Genomic DNA, 10999 nt, shown 5'->3' with positions numbered 1-10999 from the left:
ACAACAGCTAACATCTTTGTTAAGGTGGGTGATTTTGTTTCTTTGGGGCATGCTCTAAAGCACTCCACATGTGTAAGTATATGTTAATTTATACTCATTTGCATAAAACAAACCCAGTACTTTTCCTATGACTAGAAAATTTCAATTTCTATCCATTGACTAGTGTCACTTGTCCAGGTTTTAGAAACAGACATAAAGAATTAAGTAGCAGGGAGAAGGCCAGAGGACTCTTGACATGCTATTGTTTTAGCCATAAAAGGACTGAAAGGTACACTATTAGAAGAAGTGAGGAGGAACAACCAATGAGAAACAGTTGACAAAAGTTCCAAATGGAAACAAGAGAGAATAAAAGAACAGAAGATATTTTCTAAGAAATAATAAACATTTAAAAATTTCATATTACAAGAACTCACCCACTGAGTGTCCCAAATAAAAAACGAGAGGGGGGAAAAAAAACCTATTGTGGATATTAGTGATTGTCTTCTCAGTGCCCATCCCCACTCTTCTTTCCAACATCTAATTAGGAACCCTGTGGTTCCTGGGAAGCAGACTCCAGCCCTAGCATTAGAGCTAGACCTTATTGCCTATTTCACCCCCTTTGCTACAAAGATTGGCTCAAAAGTGGACACACTACTCATACAGCCTCAATTAGTGACTTCCAGAAGTTTGGCTGGGAATGCTGGAACAACCAAGTCATCTTTTAATGAGGAATACTAGATCCAAGAAAGGAAGCAAGGAGCTGCTGGTGACCAGCTTGGTGCCATGACCTGCTGCTGGAGAGCTGAATGGGGACAAAGAAAGCAACAAGGCCCTTGCTGGCAACCATGTCTGTGTTATGGAGCACATTAATCCACTTATTGGTCAAGCTCAGTCAGCCTGTGTTTGTCTCTTTCTGTGAAAAAGAAATATTTCCCTAATTCAATAAGAGTAAAACAAAATTCATCAAGAAATTTCAGGGATGGCCGAATGGCGAGATGGTTAAGAACTGGCTTGGGATGCCAGAGGGCCCCGGTTCGGATCCCACATATGAGGGCCAGTGACACTGCCCTCTACAGCTGGGATGCTGAACAACAGCTCAACCTGGAGCTGGGCTGCTGTGAGTAGCCGGCGACGGCGTAGGCTGCAGCCCCTGTGGCAGTGGGTTGCCATGGGCTACCGTATGTAGCCAGCAGCCAGCGTGAGTGGCCAGCAGCCACAGTGAGCGGCCGTCCAGAAGCCTGCGACTGATCTGCCTCACCCGGGAAGAGCGCAATGATGGTGCCAACTTGGGCCAGTGAAGCAACGTCCTCCACAACTAGACTGAAGAACAAAACGACAGCAACTTGTCTGTTCCCCTTCCCCCAATTCCCCAGCACTGTTCTCATCCCCCCAATTCCCCAATAAAAATCTTAAAAAAAAAGAGAAATTTCAGAACACCAGGGATAAAGATATAGTTCTAAAACCTTCTTGCAAGAAAAAATAAAGTAGGTCATCTACAAAGAAATGATAATCAGACTGGCAGTCAACATTTCATCAAAATTACTAGATGTTAACAACAGAGAACTATCACTCAAATTTCAAGGGAAAATTATTTTTATCCCAGAAATTTATGTAGCTATTCTTTTCTGAAGTGTGAGCTCATGACGTTTTTAGATTCACATTTTTATTAAATTCATCTTCCATGTACTCTTTCTTAGAAAGTTACTGGAAGATGTGCTTTCAGAGAAATGAGGAGCTCAAACATGGGAGAGGAAGACATGGATGCAAGCTGGAGTTCACTCAGCCCAGTTAATGATGAAGAAACAAGGAATGTACTGGAACAGCAGCTGTGCTTCAGCTCTAGAGACAATAAGATGTGAATGGAGAGAAGGACTTAGAGAAGGACACCTCTGCAGGAGCAGCTTCTTGTGAGAAAAGATGATGGGACAGATTGGGAAATAAAAGGTACAGAGAAAATTATGCAAGTGAAAGAATTAGGCAGTTATTTACTATACAGGAGAAAATATTTAAAAATGTCACAGCACACAATTACTATCAGATTGATAATGATGCAAATGCTAATTATTGTTCAATGATGAAAGATGCATAACTATTGGAAGAATGCAACATGGCTTTTGGAGGACCCAATCCACATCACAATGTACTCAAATACACCCATATTACACATAACTCCTAGCTAATTATGCATGAGTACGCAATTAACTAGTTAACAAATATTATATTCTATAATCAATTGAGCAGTTATAAATTTCATTTTTCTAGTTGTCTTTTCATACTTTGGAACGTTTTTGTTTGTTTGTTTGTTTTGTTTTTTTTCAGGTTTGAAACATAAGCCCTTGGAAACCCCATAGGTCCTAAGCAGTTGTCTATAGGGCCTAATAGATAGCACGTCAGGAGAGAGGGTTTAGAACAATACAGTACATCCTCAACTGTTAGAAAGTGAATCAAATGGAAAAAATAATGAAATTGTGATTAATGACAGTATCTACAAGTAACATTATTGAGTGCTTAACACATGCCAGGCATGTGCCAAGCATTATTTATGTGTTATTTCATTTAATGACCTCACCAACTTTGTGGTACTGGTATTATCCCTTTTATAGATGATGAATGGATATGCATCAATGTTAAATCACTAACCTAGAGCCACCATGAAATCTTTCCCCAGAACCTGATACTATCTAAAACATAAATCAAAAAATAATAGAGAAGCACATTCCTTAGAAACATGAAGGTCAACACCAAAAGAAAAAAATGAAAAACATTAAAAATGCACTGGGTTTGTGGTAGGGAATTGTAGGGAAAACTGCTAATTTTGTTATAAACATTTTTGTGTGTACAGTTTAATCTTTTAACTACATGCTTGTATTATTTTCCAAAGCTTTAAAAATTAGAAATACAGAAAATGAAAACACTGAATGGCATAACTCAGTCCCTACATAAACTTTTTTTATGTTGCTTTCCATATGGAATTGAAGTTTGGGTGGGTGTTTGTCAATTGTCTTAGTGCCTGAGCAATAAAATAGTGGCAGAATGTTCCAGGGGGACCACTGTAATTCCCAGGCTGATTCTTCTCTGCCTTCAGGTTGTTTCTTGCCATGCTATAATGCTTTTCACTCAATTTTAGAGTGCAATAAGAGTATTATTGATAGAACAGAATAATAGAATAAATTTGAAATAGTGGTGTAAATCAAAGATTTGCATTCTGGGCAGGAGCAAGGTCATTTGCCCAGCCAAATAGCCTTTTCTCCATTAATATATTAAAAATCCTTGTCTTTTGGAAGTAGTCATTCTAACAGGTATGAGATGTTATCTCACCATGGCTTTGATTTGTGTTTCCCAGATGATTAATGATGTTGAGCATCTTTTCATGTACCTGTTGGCCATCTGTGTGTCTTCTTTGGAAAAATGTCTATTCAGATCTTCTGTCCATTTTTTAATTGAATTTTGCTATTGTGTTATATGGATTATTTGTATATTAACCCCTTTTCTGATATATAATTTGCAAATATTTTCTCCCATTCAGTAGATTCCCTTCTTATTTTGTTGATATGCAGAAGCTGTTTAGCTTGACATAGAGCCTCTTATTTATTTTTGCTTTTGTTGCATCTTTATTTTTGCTTTTGTTGTGTCAGATTCAAAAAATTATCCCCAAGAACTATGTCAAGAAATTTACTGCCTATGTTTTCTTCCAGGACTTTTATGGTTTCAGGTCTTATATTCAAGTCATCGATCCATTTTGAGTTGAAATTTTGTGCATGGTGTAAGATAATAGTCCAGTTTTATTCTTTCTCGTTGAGCTGCCTAGTTTCCCACCACCATTTATTGAAGAGACTGTGCTCTCTCCATTTTATATTCTTGGCTCCTTTGTTGTTGATTAATTGACCATGTATGTGTGAGTTCATTTCTGGACTCTCTATTCTATTCCATTGATCTATGTGTCTGTTTTTATACCAATACTATACTGCTTTAATTACTACAGCTTTGTAATAGAATTTGAAATCAAGGAGCATGATGCTTTCAGTTTTTTTCTTCTTTTTCAAGATTGCTTTTTCTGTTTGAGGTCTTCTGTGATTCTATATAAATTTTAGGATTGTTTGTTTTATTTCTGAGAAAAATGCCATTGGGAGTTATCAAAAAGACAAGAAATAGTAAGTGTTGGCAAGAACATGGCATAAAGGAATAATTGTGCACTGGTGGTGGAAATGTAAATTAGTGTGGCCACTATGGAAAACAAAATTTGGAGGTTCCTCCAAAATTTGAAAATAGAACTATCATATGATCCAGCAATTTCACTTCCAAGTATTTACCTGAAGAAAAAAACAAAACACTAACTTGAAAAAATATATTCATGCCCCCAATGGAAACTACCTGTCAATCAGTGGATGAATGGATAAATTGTGAATATATATATATATATATATATATATATATATATGTGTGTGTGTGTGTGTGTGTGTGTGTGTGTGTGTTATTCATCTATAAAAATAAAATCTTGCCACTTCTGACAACATGGATGGACCTCAAAGGTTTAGACTAAGTGAAATAAATCATACAGAAAAAGACAAGTACCATATGATCTTTCTTAAATGAAGCTCATAGATACAGGGAACAGATTGGTGGTTTCCACAGGAGAGGGGTGAGGTTTGGGAGAAATGGGGAGTGAAGGGAATCAAAAGTTAAAAAAGAAAAAAGGCAAGAAAATAAAAGGAAGACTGGAGAACTGTTTTGAATTAAATAAGTCCAAGGAGACATAATAACTAAATGTCATGAATGATGCTGAATTGGATCCTAGAGCTCTGTGATGATATAAGGAAAAGTGGTACATGATATAGCTTCATGGCCTAAACAGCCAACCATTAACCACTAGATTATAAATGACAAAAAAGCAGAAACCAGGTCAATCTTGTTCACTATTATATATCTAGTGATTAGCACCCAAAATGCTTCACATATATAGGCACTCAAGAAATATTTTCTAAAATAAGTAATGCATAAATGAGTATTGTGTTATTGGTTGGTTTTAGGTCTCTTAATTGTTATTCCCACTTTCTGACCTTGATTATTCCCACTTTCTGACCTCAGCCAATTGTCATCTCCATTTCTTGAGTTTCTTGGTTCCTGCAGAATTGTAAGTGGGGAGAGAGTGTACTTGGCTGTTGCTAATCCTCCCACAGCACCCCCCATTTCCTCACCCTTTAATGACTAAACTGTTGGCTTTCATGCCTACTGGCACCACATTGACACATTCACAAGACTGAGAAATTCAATAGTTTACAATCAGGAGGAAGTTCATTATCCCCAAAATGGCTGTGTTTTGTTGTTGTTGTTGTTTTGCTCCTTTGAGCCTCTATAGTTGCCATTCCTCCAAATTCCAATGCCTGGGCTTTTCACAGCCTTAGCCTGGAGAGCTCCATAGCTACTTTTGTCATAAACATGCCACCTTGTTGGTACTTGATAAAAGCTATTGTTTCCTGTAAGTTCTAGGACCATTTTGATTAATCTTAGTAAAAACAAACAAACAAACTTCTAATCTTTTGTTTATTTGCCTAAAAGCATTTAATTTATGAATGTTAGCAGATGTTTAGGTCCTGTTGGTGGAGGGAACTGCTAGGTATATATCAGTTAAATTGGAGGCCAAACTACTACTAGTAGTCTCAGAAAGTTAGCTGGTATGTTTGTGTGTGTTTGGTAGAGGTGGTAGGGACGGTGCTGAGATGGTTTTAAAGATGGAGATGCTAACCTCAGCTACTAAATTGATTTAACTCCAGAAAGCTTGATGATTTGGCCCTGTTTCAGTAGTTAAAATATCCTAACATAGTTGAATCTTTGTAGTCACACAAATTTGATCTAGACAGTACACTTTAAGAGACTGAATTTATTCTTTAGCATAGTATCAAACATTTCATCTCATATTAGAATGCAGTATTTGAACAATGATATTTTGAACCATTCAGCCACTGTTCATTTTTTATCAATACACTATGTCCACATCAAAATATTTCTGTTAGTAGGACATCATCACTCATTGCCATTGGTGAGCACATAATTTAAGATTACAAAGACAGATTGCCAGTAAGATGACAAAAATCATGATAAACATGACTGACAATATCCTTCTTTCTGACAGAAACTTACTGAGACTCAGAATCTGAATAGATGTGACAAGGTTAGTGAAAATTAAAATACTTTAAGGTGTGATTCTCTCCCAACAAAGGAAGATGAGTTATTCAGTGTAGCAAACTGATACTTAAAATTTTAATACATACAACGAAAAAGGCAGACCACATGACATGGAAACAACAGACAACTAGTCATCTAAGCACAGGTGAAAGAAGTAGTAGAAATGTCCCAGATGACAGAAATGGAAAGATGAGGAACAGGTAAGATATGAACTGGAGACAAATGCTAATGGCTGGAGTCAAAGAAGTTTGTCAGTAAATTGTGTAAGGTACATTTAATTAATCTCAATCTTTTCCATAAGTCTATCATCTGGGCTATTATCAAATGTCTAGCTGAAGTCAAGGCATCTATGTCTACTACACAGTCTTTTACCAATTGAATGAGTAATCCAGTCATAAAAGATATCAAAACTTTCCTTACTTGTTTTTAATAAATCAATATTGTGTTCTAGTAGTCTCTGTTTTTAAGTGTACATGTTAACAAATAACTCAGATTCTTCCCAAGTCTATCACCAACTTCACAAGTCTTCAGTTGACAGAACCTTCTTTTATTCACCTTTGGAAAAACAAAAGACATGTGGCTAGCTCCAGCATAATGATGGTTTTTGCTCTGTTACCATGTTTTCTCCAAATTCTCTTTAGTAATCATTAAGAACAATTTCCATGGTAATTTCTGAAGCAATTCAATTCCATTTTATTTCTTTGTCTTTTAAAGAGTAAGAGTTGTTATTGGAGCCTGGGGATCAACATTTCTCACATATACCAAGGCTTTTTGTCTCCGGAGACAAGATCACCAATCCAAGGCAATGGCTGCCATTGCTATTTGCAACCAGGGAGTCGGGTTTATAATTCTGCTTCCAAGTGTCCCCTTACTCATTGTCTAAGTGTTACTGTGTTTTCCTGTCATTACCTGTGGGTGTGTGGCAGAGGAAATTATACGCCTATCAATTTTTACTATTCATATATTAGGGGAATATGTTGAGCCACAAAATTTTAGCTTTTTCTAAGTTGACATTGTCTTGCCTTCCTCTCTACAAGGAGAAAGTAACATTCAGTACTACAACTTCTGAAAGGCTTTAAGTGACTTTATGTACAATTAATGTATTTTTATTAAGTAAAGACCAAATTTACTTACATGGGTTCTCTTAGAAACAAAGTTTTTTGCTTTTTGCATTTTGTTTGCTTGTTTGTTTGTTTGTCTAACTCCACCAACTCTTTCAAGCCATTTAGGAACTTGCAATAAATAGAGGGAAAAAAATGATTTCTACACCAGAGATAAGTCTGGAACCTTCTGTCTTACATGTCTCTTTAATTATGTCAATTAAATATGCTATAAGGAATTCACTTTAAAAATTCAATCAGTTGGACCAACTTTTTTCCTCAAGGTTTTAATATCATTACTTTTATCAAAATAATAATAATAATAATTAATAATAATAATTTTTACAAGACTAAAGACTCAGATAGGAAAGGTAGGAAAAGCATATGACAGCCATAAACTATTGCAGTGGTCTCTAGCATTGAGGAGTCACAGGCCAGAAACACTTTGAAAAAGTTTTCAAGGAAATCAACCCACATTACCAACTTTTTATTTTACTACATAAACAAAAACAAACAAAATCAATCCACCAAACAAAAAACCTTTCCATGAATTCTCATCATCAGTTTATAAAAGAAAAAACATGTTTTCAAAATAACAATTCTTTAAATTAAATGATTTTAGCTTTATGAGAAGTGCACTTTATGTTTGTGATTTCTTATGTTATTTTTTAAATTATTTTTATTGTGAAATACACATTTTTTAGAATTAGTTTCAGCTGTACAACACAGTGCAATAGTTATACTTTTTACCCCTCGAGTTGACAACGCCCCTCCCCCAATCCGCTGCCCCACTTCCCCCCCCCCAATAAGTTATTTCTTGAGATGAAAAACTTATAGCAAAATAGCCTGGGTGGCTTTATTACTGTGTGGAAGTCACTGATCTAAAGGGTTGGCACATCACTCAGCACTGTTAATGGAAACAATTCAGATAATGAAAAACAATCTTCATTAGAAGCTTTACTTCTTCCCGATAAATGAATAGAGTCACCAAGGACTAGAAAAGATAAAAAGAGAGACATTTGCTGCCATCATCCTTAACAGTGAGAGAAATCTGCAGGATAAAAAAGTTAAAAGGCAGATAAACATTTCAAAAGTATGTTAATAAATCACTACTATCAGAGGTTGTTCAGGGAAAGTGACCTAAGTCAGTGACTTTTGGAGGGTCGCAGTGCATGGTGGTGTATCGAAGCTCTGAGCACCTGCTATGCTGCACAATGAAACCTGATTAACTTAGTCCAAACAAATGTTGTCCGCAGACATTTAACCTCATAACACCTGATAACTATACATCTGGAACATATGTTGTATTCTCCAGTGTTTCACTAATCTATGGAACACTTATGAGATCTTTCAGGAAGTTAAGGTATTAGTGTAGGCATTGAAACTAACCTTCTTAGTTGTACCTGATGACTTGAATTGTACCCATTCACTCATTAATTCAACATTTGCTGAGCAATGACTACATGTATAATTATTTTAAACAATGTGAATAATTAAATAATAAATGAGTAAAATGTAAGGTGTCTGACTTCAAATATTACAATATATTAAAAAAGAAAACATGTTCCAGAAGCAAAAAGAAAATATAAGCATAGTAAATAAAATTTTAAAAAATTATTTACAATTATTGGAAGTTGAAAATAATGAGGAAATAAGAGTGGGTTGAAGATCTACAAGTTTCCAACAGTGTTTCTCCTAAGCCAAATCTTAAAGAATTAATTCATTTTATAAGTTTGAAAAAGTCATTCAACCCCCCTGACCTCACTTTCCTTATCTGAAATCGAGAGAATTGATATAAATCTTTCCTTCCTGCTTTAAAACTTGACGCTGTGATTCTATAACAGAATTTCGCATGAGGCAAAAATGACATTTGAGGAAAGTCAGAATTTTTTTTTAAATCAAAACAAGTAGATAGTTCTTCTGTTACCCATATTCAGATTTCTAGAGATTATTCTAGATGAAAAATTCCACATGACAGTTTTGGAAAGTAATGTACTTGACAAATAGCTCCTAGAGTAATTTAAGGGCAGGAAGGGTATGCCTTTAATTCATGACACACACTAGTGCCAGATCAATCTTTCTATATGATTGTTTGGGGCCCACGAGACTATTGCTCAAAACACTTTAAGAGCCTTCTACTACATACACTGCTTCTTTCACATTGGGCATTAAAATCTCTAGCCACACTTCGAACTGCCTTAGACTTGTGTCCCAAAAGTGCACTCCTAATTGCAAATACTTGGATGGCAAAGAAAATAACTTTCACATGCTATTTTATGCAAAAGAGAAATGTATTAAAAGGATGCAGAGATAACCTTAAAACCCAAGGCAGTAAGTACAGCTGGCCTTGATGGGGGCTTCACTAAGAAATGGAAATTATAAACAATCAAGATATTTATGTATTTGTTTATTTTTATTGAGATAGAATTCAAATACAACAAAGTGTACTATTTTATAGTACACAATTTAATCATTTTTAATATAGTCTTAAGATTGTGCAACCATTAGCAGTCTGATTCCAGAACATTTTCAGCACTCAAAAAGAAACCCACACACATTACAGTGACTTCCTACTCTCTGTCTACCATTCTATATAGCAAAGAGTAATTTATTTACTGTCTTCATCAATTTTTCTATCCTGGAAATTACATAAAAATAGAATAATACAATAGAAGGCCTTTTGTGTCTGGCTTCTTACAGTTAGAAAATGTTTTGAAGGTACATCTATGTTGTATCATGTATCAAGACTTCATTTCTTTTTATATTTGAATAATGTTCAATTGCATTGCTATGCTGTGTTTTGTTTATCTATTAACCCTCTGTCGGGGGCAACTGATCTCACAGATTCATTGCACATAAATTTTCAAATATCTAACAGTTAAGTATTGTGACTGATTGCTCCCGTATCTTCCCCCTCTACTGTAACCTAGTCACCAGTTGCATTTGTGACTTAGTATAGTAAAGACATATTTCATAGCGGCATCTTTAATCTCACAGATTCGTTGCACCTATTTGAGATATTTTTATATTTTCTCAACAGATTTTTTTGTATAGTACTATCCTTTCAGACATTCCAGAAAGAGATTGTAACTATAGTTTTATTATTGAAGCTGAGTGATTAGGTATTTTATTTTCTAATTGATCTGACAGATTCATTGTGCCTGTTTAGGGTAATATTTTTACTTTGTAGGTTTTACCTTCTAAAATGGCTCAACCTCAAAGATTTTATAATCCAGATGACCTGAAAGATGCAGAGATATTGTTACAGATGTTGATGGAGTCTGGTAAAGATGAAAATGAACTTGAATTGAAGACGAAAGTGACACAGATGGTGAAGATCAAGTTGAAGAACGAGACCAAAATTCTGACACTGAACAAGAAAGTTCTTTTTCAGAAAGTGATCAAGAAAGTAGTAATGAAGCAATAGATGAATATTTTATTGGAAAGGATAAAATATAAGTGGCATTAATGCACAAGTGCTATACCTAGAGAATGGAAATGAAGTTTAAAAAAGACGTTTATTTTTTAAACAGTTGAGTAGGGAATTAGTAGCTGAACATATGAATTGAATCAAAGAGCCATAAAAAATAGGAGAATTCCTTCACTTCTTCAACAAGAATTGCAGAAGTTTACTACACCTGCTATCAAAGTTCAAGCAGAAGTTCCTGAGGCCACCACTTCATCAAACAAAAGGAAACAGTGTGCACCTTGCGTAGGAAACAAAAGACCAAGTTATT

This window comes from Hipposideros armiger, unplaced genomic scaffold (genome assembly GCF_001890085.2).
Source record: "Hipposideros armiger isolate ML-2016 unplaced genomic scaffold, ASM189008v1 scaffold_1054, whole genome shotgun sequence".
Lineage (NCBI taxonomy): Eukaryota > Metazoa > Chordata > Mammalia > Chiroptera > Hipposideridae > Hipposideros > Hipposideros armiger.
Note: the sequence above shows the minus strand (reverse complement) of the source record.